This window comes from Empidonax traillii, unplaced genomic scaffold (assembly GCF_003031625.1).
Source record: "Empidonax traillii isolate 1590-97213 ecotype Southwest subspecies unplaced genomic scaffold, ASM303162v1 scaffold4:size3804566, whole genome shotgun sequence".
NCBI lineage: Eukaryota > Metazoa > Chordata > Aves > Passeriformes > Tyrannidae > Empidonax > Empidonax traillii.
Window position 1 is genome coordinate 695,809 of NW_020955197.1, and position 11,819 is coordinate 707,627.

Consider the following 11,819-nt stretch of genomic DNA (forward strand, 5'->3'; position numbering starts at 1 on the left):
CTGGGGGTGCTGATCGACAGGAGGCTGAACATGAGCCAGCAGTGTGCCCAGGTGGCCAAGAAGGCCAATGGCATCCTGGCCTGGATCAGGAACAGTGTGGCCAGCAGGAGCAGGGAAGTGATCCTTCCCCTGTACTCTGCACTGGTGAGGCCACACCTTGAGTATTGTGTTCAGCTCTGGGCCCCTCAGTTCAGGAAGGATATTGAGGTGCTGGAGCGGGTCCAGAGAAGAGCAACGAGGCTGGTGAAGGGACTTGAGCACAAGTCCTATGAGGAGAGGCTGAGGGAGCTGGGGTTGATTAGTCTGGAGAAGAGGAGGCTCAGGGGAGATCTCATCACTCTTTACAACTAACCGAAAGGAGATTGTAGCCAGGTGGGCATTAGTCTGTTCTCCCAGGCAACCAGCAGTAGGGCAAGAGGGCATGGCCTTAAGCTGTGCCAGGAGTGGTTTAGGTTAGATATTAGGTAGAAATTCCTTACAGAGAGGGTAATCAGACATTAGAATGGGCTACCCAGGGAGGTGGTGGATTCTCTGTCCCTGAAGGTTTTTAAGATGAGACTGGATGTGGCACTTAGTGCCATGGTCAAGTAACCACGGCGGTGTTGGATCAAGACTTGATGATCTTGGAGGTCTTTTCCAACCCAGTTGATTCTATGATTCTATGATCTTAGATTTAATAGGGGAAATTAGCCAGAATGTAATGAAACAGTACAGGAAGCTTCCACTTTGTATTACATAGGGGTGCCACATCAGGCGGTTTACATATTTGTAGTTGTATATACACACAGTACAAACCTGACTGTGACATACTGCAAATGTAACTTATGGTTGTGTTACTGTCTATGAAAGGAGGGACAAATGCTTCACCAGAGTACCCTGGCTCATAGATGTGTACATGTCTGCACATGAGTGTGGATGCATGTACCTCCCATCTGCACAAAACAGTATGGTCCCCAAGCATTACATGTTCAAAAAAGCTAAAATTTATGATCTGCCAGAGCATCCATGAAGATCAAATGAATGACTAAAACATACTTTTCAGAAAATGTGGATATGCATTGACGTAAGCAGAGGGATTTTCTCTTCTTGAGTACATATTGTGCTTTTGTCAGGCACAGAAGGAGTGACCAAGATTTACCCTCACCTTCCCCCTGTTTGTAAAGATTCTAGGCATGGAGATCTCCATATAGCCACCAGAAATGGTCACCATAAGACACTCAGTGTCTTACAGACATGAGGCCAACACAGACATCAGGGCACGGCTTCTGGATAATCTATATGATCATGAATTCTTTGAATAAAACATAGTAGGAAAACACTAAGGCTGTACCCCTATATGCTCTCAGTGAATATATTTGTGTCAGCATACTCTAAAACTTGTAGGATCAGCCTGGAGACTGAGCTCGCATTTGTCCTCTGTTCTCACTATTCAGATCATGCTGTTTCAAGAACTGTTCAGCAAAGACTAGAGATTTAGGAGCCACGTTTAAGTGGATATGCCTGCTAAAGCCCTGATCCTGAAAGCCACTAATCAGCTCACTAAAGTTGCTGACATACTGCATCCCAGACTTACTGGGAAAGCCATCTGGAGAGCAGCACCTGGTAAGAATAGTCATGTTTTCCTTTAAATTAGTGACAAGTCAAAGCACTGTACTAGCTCTCATTAAAAGTGAAAATCTAGTTTATTTAAAATTTTATTAAAATATTGGATCATGGGTTTTTATCACTACTTGCTATTAAAACTGCAGTGTTAAGCAACACTACAATATTAGGTTGTATTAGGTGATAAAAAATGAGCTAGTTCTATGTTAAAAATTAACTACATGTACATTCACATGTAAGAGATACTTGAATTTTCATGCTACTTGGAAAACACTAATTGATGCATAGACCAAGTAGAAAACCACATCTCCCTACATGAAGATAGAAAAGTGTAAAATCTTTCTTATATAGCTTTTCAAGGATTGTTTCAATTTGCCTTTAAACCCATGATTTATAATTTTATTTATGGCAAATAAACTTCTGGAATTAAATGGAGACATTTTCCAAATGACATACAGTAGATAGGATAGATATTTTCTTTTGAATTGCTAAAGAGAAAAATACGATAATTTGGTGGCAAGCATCTGTCTGGTAATCACATAGGATAAATTCCTAAGAAATGTAACGAAGATATTTTATTTGCTGCTGCTGTTGCTGTTAAGCCAGCTTTATTTACCTTGGAAGCTTTTTCCATCTGAGTGGAAAACAAACTTTCCTTCAAGAGGTCTGTGAACCAAATAATAAATGTCAGGTCTAAATCCCGTATGGAAATCAGTCGGGTTTAACCCTGGATATTCTTCAGGATGCAAATGAGGACGGGAGGTTTCCCTCATCCTGTTGTCACACGGGCAAGCCAATTTACAGGCGCGGGCTTACAGTGTATGTTCTGCACCTCCCCCTCACCCCAAGACTTGGTCTCAGCTGCCTGCCTTTCACAGAAAACCACAGACCAAGGAAACATATCAGCAATAGTACCCTGTAAATTAACTTGACATTTGATGCAGAAGAAAAAAAAAAAAAATCAAACGGTAAAAGCTTTCAAAAGACATGGAAAACAAAAGCCACTCAGGACCCACACTACATTTAGTGTGCATTTAAGAGAGTGGTTATTCTCTTGCAAGCAACACACTCAGCCCTCCTTCTCTTTGTTAAGCCAACTCAATCACTCTTTTTTAACGCTGCAGCATCCATTAAACAAACAAAAAAAATATCCTGTATTTTCACAAAAGAGCCTCCATGGAGCCAAATAACACCAAGTAAGTGCATTGTTTTCCCTGAGCTTTGCTTCATCTTATATCCCTAAAACGGTAACTTTCTAAAATATGCTATTGTTAAAAGATAAGTTGTGACTACTAATATTAATTCACTACAAATAAGGTGTTCCAAGTAACAAAGATATATGCTAGTATTTTATGATTGGAAAGCAGCCCATTGAACATGTGAGGCACACAAACACTGCTGTATCTTGAAAAGTAAATTAAAGCAAACATATAATGTTTGCCCATACTTGAAGTTACAGATACATTTTTCATTGTCAAGAAGTACCTGAATAAAAGACAAACTATTGACAGACTACCAATTGCTTCTCTGACTCTGCTTGCAGTATGGATAGCAATAGGATACAGATAGATGGACCATATTTAAACCACTAGATATTCTGGAATATTATTATGCTTTTTTTGCTTCTGCACGTCCTCACCTCTACTCCTGCTCCCCCCTCCTCTCCCCCTACCCACCTCTCCCTTCCTCCTCCCTCTCTCCTGTCTTACAGACATACACACAGACACACAGACACACAGACACAAACACACTCCCCCCTCTGCAAGGCTGGCAAAATTGCATCTTACAACTGCCTACCTCATGGCTTACAAGCAAAGGAGTGTACTGGTAACATACATAATCTTAGCATCCCTGCTTCTTGTTATTCATGGATTCATTTACAAGTCCCTGTGTTCTACTTTTTCTTCCTGTTACTTCAGTTTATATCACTGGTATGCCTATATTCTTGTGGGAATTTCTAACAAGAATCAAGATATAACTGGGAAATATTCTGTAATACAGTCTGTATTTCCATAATTTCTCTGTTTGGGTTTTTTTTCAAAGACATAATTTTAAGAGGCTTATGGACTTACAGATATACGAAGAGTATTTTGATTGGCTTGTTTAGTACTTCAGCTACTTAAGGTTCTGTTTGTGTAAAATAACTGTAAAAAATGAATTTATGTACACGTACATATTTTTGTATATATGTAAATGCATTTGAAATGAAAATGTTCGTAAATCCTTGTCAACTGTGTTGATTGAGCTCCAGACTGTGATAATGGCAATGTTAAGTTTTTTGCAAAAGAGTTAAAATACTAAAACTTATTCTTTCAGTAGAGGGTAAAGAAAGGATTTAATTGGCTGAAAGGAAGTAATTAATACTTAGCTAATTTTCACTTATTTGATAAAACCTTTCATTATTATGTTTTATAATTACCAAATGGACATTTCCATCTTGTGAAGCGAAGGATTTAATCAGTGACTTATTTTTTAAATATTTACAGATTTGGGCTTGATTCTGCAAGTTCTTGCAGGTCACTATACAAATCTGAGTAAACCAAAATATCAGTGGATTACTCATATGAGTAGTTGCTCCTAAGAAAATTTACTCAATATGGCTCTAAAATTTAAACATATTTTTAATATTAATTTCACTCTATTTTGGTGTATTTTCTCCTTCCTTTTTTTTTTGAGATCCATTACTTTAACTAGGCTACAATAACAACAAAAATCCCATCATATGTACATATGTAGCGTTTACATTTTTTCCCTACTTTTATTTGAAGCAACAAGATATTCCTCATAAGTTCTCCATAAGTAAAATACATTTGCTCTTAATGTGAGCATGTACTCCATGTTATTAAATGAGAGTAATATTTTTCATATAGATAGTTAATTTGCAGTCAGATTCAGAAAAGTTTACATTAACATTATTAAGTCTGGAGATGAAGTTTATTCAATCTGAAACTTAAAACTTTGTTTTCTTTTATAAGTAATCTTAATGTTTTTGCTAGACCTTGCCTCAGTAGTAGTGCAGTTTAGAAAGCAGGATATTTTTAAAATACGTTCATTTAAAGAAGAAGGGAAAGTCAGTGCAGTAAAATATACATGTATTTGTAATTCATATTGCTACTGTGCTTCTATTGTACTCAGAGATTCCATTACGGCTGAGATGGGGAGCTGGCATCCAGGCAGTGCAGCAGGGCAAGAAAAAACACCCTCACCGATACACAAACAGCAGTGGTTCTCTCTCTCTCCTCCATTGTTGCTGCTAATTTTTACCATGCTGCTTCTTTCTTAAAAAATAGAAGTAAATAGGTGTAGGTCAGGAAGTCAGGAAGACTGGACAATCTATTAAATAACATTATCAATGCTTTTGGTCCAAAATAGACATCTATTCATGCTGGTATTTCAAGAGCCTCAGTCTCCACATTCAAAAAGATGAGAGAAAAATAAGCTCAAATGTGCAAGCACTAAACATTTAACTTTTCTACTTTTTGGTCATTATATTGATGATCATGTTTTACAGCTTCTCCTCCTCTATCATACTTTTGATGATTTCACCTCATTTGCATGGTCTTATTATGCATGTAATCTTTGTTCTTCTGATATAGAGTGCAGCACAGTGACAAAGAAAAACCTACATACAGAGAAAATATTTTTCCTGCTTTAAAATTGTTCCAATCTTCCAATATTAGCATTTCATTTTTCAATAAAATTCAACATTAAACCAGATGAAAGTTCTTGCTTATAAAAAATTCACAGATTTATTATCGTGTCAGAAAATAATAAGCTGATGTCTAAATTGCCTCCAAAAAACTTTCACTTTTATAAACATCCAATTTTTCTGTTAATAGTTTAAGCAAACACACTAGTGGTAGTAACAATTGAAAAATACCTGCTTATTTATGACAAGTAAGCTAACTGCTACATGTCTAACTATATGTATCTTGATAAAGTTAGACTATAAAATGTGCTGAATTTGACAGATAAGGCTCTACATGGACACACAGCCTTCAGCTCTGAAGATTCCTGGCTGCCTTGCATCTGAAAATAAAGAGACTTGATCCCCTAATTGTTACTACTTTCTTGCTGTTCTTATACTGTAACAACTGTATTTTGTGTTATGGAAATTTGTGTCAGATTCATCCTGATTTATGCACCAATTTCATGGATCTGCTGATGAGAGAGAAGGTTTCAGAATCAATTTCTTGGTTATTGTCCAAAAGTAGGTAAGAGAGAGTTTAAAGTTGTCCCCTTGAAAGGGAAAGTTAAACTCCCACTGACTGCTACAGGAACACAACTCGGCCCAAACTGAGAGAAGCATGAATTAATTTTAAAAAAATCTTTGACTTTGGTGGAATTTTTGGGTGTAAAAAGAAAGGAATAATTTGACTGCTTGAGTTTGCATTATACCAAGTACCTTTACTTCAGTGAGATTCCTATATAAGAAATTAACCATTTCTTTAGTTTCTAAGAGCCTGTGGAAACAATGGAATTAATCAAGCACAAAATAATTAAATTTCTTTCCAAACAAGAATTATTCTAGTTGTGCTCAACTGTTAGAATACCACCATCATTGCCTTCCTGCAGAAATCTGAAGACAAAAAGTATTTTCTGTCTCAAAGGAGGGTGCTCTCACACTAGTCTTAAAGAACAGGATACTGTCCTCATCACCTTGTTACAAAGCATTCCCAGCAGAAAAATTGGCTACACCTCATCAATATGAGGCAGCATAAATAAAATAACTTCATAATTCAAGAGAGGAAATATCATCTGTAAGAATTTGTCTGTGCCTTTCTGGTACCTGCCACAATTATTCGATTTGGACAGTTTTGTTTAGTGCATATTTTTAAAAAAATAATGAGTTATGTGGCGCTTTTAATTGTGACACTGAATTTATTCCAATTATTACTTGCACTGATTAATGAGGTCATCTTTCACACGTGGAAGTAGCAGCTGTTTCTGTTCTTATGACATTTATTTTGTGTGGGGCATAGTCTACAAAAACTGGAAGATACAGTCTAGGAGTATGTACATGGGGGCTCAGAGTTCTCAATGCATCACTCAAACTACCAAACCCTCAGTGAGCTCCACACACACATCCATACCAATACTATGTGTGCTATCTTTCCCAAGCCAAAACTTTGTTCTTCATGCAATAGTTTCATGAAGGTTATAAGTGATATTTAGAAAATCTAAAAGGTTTTGATTTGCCATGCATGCTGTTGTGCTAGCTTCTGCCTCACTGTGTGTGTGATTGACACAGAAATCACCATGCTGCATAGGCAGACAACACTGTCCTCCTCCACAGAAAACAGGAGCTTCTTCCTGTTGGAGCCCATGATGAGCCCTCACTTAAAACCAAGAGGTGGCTCTCAACATGGCTTGATTGACCCTGGAGTCTCCCTGAGGAGTCTAGGGATGCTCATCATGCTATATCATAAAACACTGTTTTTACAGAGCTTTAGTCTGAGATGACTAAGAATCCCTTTTAGATCTCACCTGAGACATTTTTCCAATGTAGGAGAAATAAGATCAATCTCAAGTGTTAGAGACAGAGCAGGAGTGGGTTTCCAACTAAATAAAGTCAGCAAATTGGTGAGTATGTAAATAATCAGAAAGGAATCCAGCATACAATAATGTAAATACTATGATATTTGCGGGTCTTTATGTAGTGAGGGATACAAGGGCTTTATTCTCAACTTCCTCCCATTTTTCTTATGGAAAACCTTGCTACAAAAAAACCCCAAAAAAATCCCATATGGCACCTTCACATTGCACCCAGGGTCTGAGAATCTCAGTCCATCACATGAGCTTTCTGCTGGTGAACATCCCACTTCTAGACAATGAAAGAATTTCAAAAGTCAACCCATACTCCATGCTGAAGTGTTTAACTCTTTTGCAATGTTGTTTCACGCAAATGGACTGTCCAGGACTACAAATCTCCAAGTTTAGGAAGACCGAACTCCTGGGAACAATGTTGAAAGGGTGCTTTCCTTCCATTAAACACTTACGAAGCTGACAGAAATCAGTTAACTGTGGAAGATTTTTAAAGAAAACATGCTTATGAGTTAACACTCTCATTCCAGCTGACAATTCTGAAAATAAACTAGAGATGAAGAAAACAGACCCAAAGGTAACCCATTCACATCTTGCCTTTCCATTCCCATCTCCACCACAAACTTACAAGACAAGGAAAGCAATTGCCCCTTCCTAGTTATGCAGTTACAAAGAGTTTCCTATAAGGTTGTGAGGTTCCAGAATGCATTTTGTTTCCATAGCAACAAGAAGGGAAGAGTAGGAGGAAGGGCGTTTTAAGACTGTGTTTTTTTTCCCATTATCTTATTCTGATATGATCGTTAATAAATGAAACTAATTTCCCTGAGTCAAGTCTGGTTTACCAGGATAGTAACTTGTGAGTGATCTCACAAAATTATCTTACATCATCTTTGATATACTTACATGAAAGACATATTTGATATATTTATTCATTCAACAAGCAACTAGCATTTTTTTATCTAAAATAATTATTTCTAAGTCAATATCCTTATGTGGCCTATGTAAGTAACATAAGATTTTTCTTGTCTCCTATTGGGCTAACAATACCTTTGAAATGAGGCTTTTAACACTCTCAGCTATGAATGAAAAGTTTCTGTACCATGAATGTTTAGTAATTGTTTAAAATTTTCTGTTAATTCTTTTCTCCAGTAGATTACTTTCTTAGAATATTTGCATAAAAAGAGCAGAGAAAACTATAGTAAGTCAATAGTGATATGAACAAACATTTCATGAAGTTGATGCAACGTATTCACCTGCCTCTAGTGCAGAAGGGAGACAACAGCTACAGGCATTGAAATTCATCTCTGAAGCTGTCAACAGATTGCAAACAGGGAGACATGTCTGTTTAGGGTTGGTTTTGGCTTATCCATCAGGTAGATTCTCTGCTGGGACTGACTGACCTGCTCTGAGACGATAGCTGTTAGTTTTGAGTGGCTCAGCCTTGCAGTTGCTTCCTTATGTTGTTGGTGATAGAGGGTGGAAGCAATATTTCAGTTTTAGCTGTCAAAATCTGACTTTTCTTTATATATGTACAAACATTCATCCAGATCCATGCATTTTTGTCTGTTTCTCTTGTAACCAAATACATGCACTTTCTCTGTTTTGAAAATATGAAGAAAAAATTTCTAACGCAAAATATATTGGAAAAAATCTGTTTAAAAGATCTGTTAAAAAGCAAATTTTATTGTTTTCATACAAGTAGATGCTAAAATTTTTCTAAAAGTGAAACTAGATATTTTCATGCAAAAATGTTGGTTTTCCTCATGGTGATACATGAACTGTAGCCTAATATTGGTCTGGATTCAAACTGGGTCTTTAACACTTTTACACTCATTTTTCAGTAGTTAAAGTTGCTGGTGCCTGAACTATCAACAAAAAACTGTGGTGCCATGATATTCGGGATTTGGAATTAGTAAGCACCCATCCATCTATTACCTTCTCACAGCTTTACCTTTGCACCGTATCTTGAACAGGATACAAGAGCAACAAAAAATTTTATTCCAGAAAATGAGCTAAAACTGAAAACAAAATCTCTGAAAATAAAGACCAGCCTTGCAGTCTTCAGATAGAGCTCTCCAAGGGTATGCCTTTGAAATGCACCATATTCTGTTGTCTCCTAGTTTTATTTCCATACTTACATATATATATTTATAGCACTCTCTTTGTTGCAAGGAGCGTGATATATAACATCTAAGGATAAAAAAAAAAAAAAAAAAAAGAACACCACCAGTTTTAAAAAGCTGATTTACAGATGCAAAGTACACCTTGGTGTGATTCAGGAAACAAGAGGACTGTTCTTATTTCTCTTCCATTGTGCTCAGAAGAATTCCACTCAGTTTATAGCCTTTATTTCTTAATATGATAGTCCCTTCACAAGTAGTCAACAAATACCCACTTTGCGAATAAAATTCCCATAGGATTGTAGTTCTTGTAGAACTACAGGGTTACCAAGCCCACCCCAGCTCCAGATGCAGAGCCCAGCATTCCCTCTACCCTGAAATTCACTTATGCATAGCTTGGAGACAAAATATGTGTGATGTCTCCCTCTAAGTGTGGCCCAAGTCCAGAAAAGTGTCTGACTTCGGTTATTGGTTACTCTGTTGGCTCAAATAAAAGTAACCTGTGCTGCAGCTTTGAAGATCCTACCGTCAAGCTCTGCTGGTTGAATAAGTGAGAAAAACAGTATGTGACAGTAACAGAATGGCTTCAAAGGAAGCTTTAATTCTTGCACTGCCAAACTTTTCAGAGCTCGACTGTACAACTTTCTTTTAGTGAAACTTTTAGACAGAATTCCCAAACTTATAACTTTACAAGGTATTCATGCAAGGAGAAAGACTTGTCTTTTTATCTTTGACAAATAAGATCCAGTGCATGACACTATTTTTCTGTAAAATGATGACAAAATGAGCATCTATTCAAGTAACTTGTAGACCCTGGAAGAACAGTAAGACCATTTATCACCTCTTGTACTGATCAGTTATTTAAAACTGAACAACATTTATGATATGAAACAAGAGGTAAAGAGGTGTTTGGGTTTGCTGCTGATAAATATTTTACCACTGGTTTTCATCCTCGTTATTAAAACCTAGCCTTTTCAGCACAGGAGATCCCATTTTACGGCATTGTTTCACAAAAACAAAGAAACAAACAAGGAGAGTGTTGACAGAGCTTTACTCAGGACCCTTACTTTTCAAATTAAAAAAAAAGTAGCCTTGTCTGGGACATGTTCAGCTTTCCATACATGTGTCTATCACAGATTCATCACCACACTCTGGCCTATTTGGTAGAGCTGGAGGAGATGTCAGAATGGAGGAGTTACATAGATTAAACTGGTCTGGATCCAGCCAGACTAAATTCCAAATCCTTCTGCCTGTCCTTATTATTGGCTGCCTTTAGGTCTTATCTCTGAAGAGAAAGTCAGAACTATCACCCACTAGCAGTAACGGGCAGTTCCTAAGTGAGGGTACTCACTCCTCCCTCCTGCTCAACTTGCAAAGAAATGCTCAAGATTCATTAGGCCAGAGAGGGGAAAAAGATGGAGCTGCTGATGCTGCTCCTATACGTTTTAAGTAATTTATAAAAAGTAAAAAAATACCTGCTGATATTACATCCAAAAATTTCTATTCTTCAGAATACAGACATCACAACAACTACAGCCACCTTACTGATCCAAGTCAGTGCAACTGAACACAAAATTTGTCCTACCCAAACTGTTTTGCAGGGGTGGGGCAGCCTTGAGGCTGTTGGATAGCTTGGTTAGCCTCACTCTGTCTTCACAGTCAAGATAAAACCACATCAAAATTTAGATGAAACTTCATTGAAGCTTTGCTAATGAGCAGTTGTGTATCACTGCAAGGTAATCTGCATTCCTGTGTTCACATTAAAACAAGTTCTTAAATTAAGCTACTCCTAGATTAACAATACCTTAAAATAAGGTATTTGCTGCTTAATTTTTATGGAATACTCTTTTTTTTCCCCGTGTTCTAGATATGTTACCTTTTGCATTGTCTTTACCTTGTACCATGAAAGATCAACACCTGAGTTACACCAAGTTGGGAGGGAGTGTCGACCTGCCGGAAGGCAGGAGGGCTCTGCAGAGGGATCTGGATAGACTGGAGAGATGGGCTGACTCCAATGGGATGAAGTTCAACAAGGCCAAGTGCCGGGTCCTGCACTTTGGCCACAACAACCCCCTGCAGTGCTACAAGCTGGGCACAGAGTGGCTGGAGAGCAGCCAGGCAGAAAGGGACCTGGGGGTGCTGATCGACAGGAGGCTGAACATGAGCCAGCAGTGTGCCCAGGTGGCCAAGAAGGCCAATGGCATCCTGGCCTGTATCAAGAACAGTGTGGCCAGCAGGAGCAGGGAATGATCCTTCCCCTGTACTCTGCACTGGTGAGGCCACACCTTGAGTATTGTGTTCAGCTCTGGGCCCCTCAGTTCAGGAAGGATATTGAGGTGCTGGAGCGGGTCCAGAGAAGAGCAACGAGGCTGGTGAAGGGACTTGAGCACAAGTCCTATGAGGAGAGGCTGAGGGAGCTGGGGTTGTTTAGTCTGGAGAAGAGAAGGCTTAGAGGTGACCTCATCACTCTCTTCAACTACCTGAAGGGAGGTTATAGCCAGGTGGGGGTTGGTCTCTTCTCCCAGGCAACCAACAATAGGACAAGAGGACATG

At 38.3% G+C, this 11,819-nt stretch overlaps 1 long non-coding RNA gene across 2 annotated transcripts in view; it reads right to left on the reverse strand.

Annotated features, from left to right (window-relative positions):
* LOC114073810 overlaps window positions 1–11,819 on the reverse strand; it is a 93,695-nt gene that overhangs the window by 27,660 nt on the left and 54,216 nt on the right. Inside the window, exons 6-7 of one of the 2 annotated variants that reach the window (XR_003574396.1) lie at window positions 7,463–7,468; window positions 339–347 (exon numbers count right to left, since the gene is read on the reverse strand). The exons of the other annotated variant lie outside the window; for it this stretch is intronic. This is a non-coding gene — a long non-coding RNA (uncharacterized LOC114073810). The remainder of the gene's footprint in view (window positions 1–338; window positions 348–7,462; window positions 7,469–11,819) is intronic. 2 annotated transcript variants of the gene reach the window in all.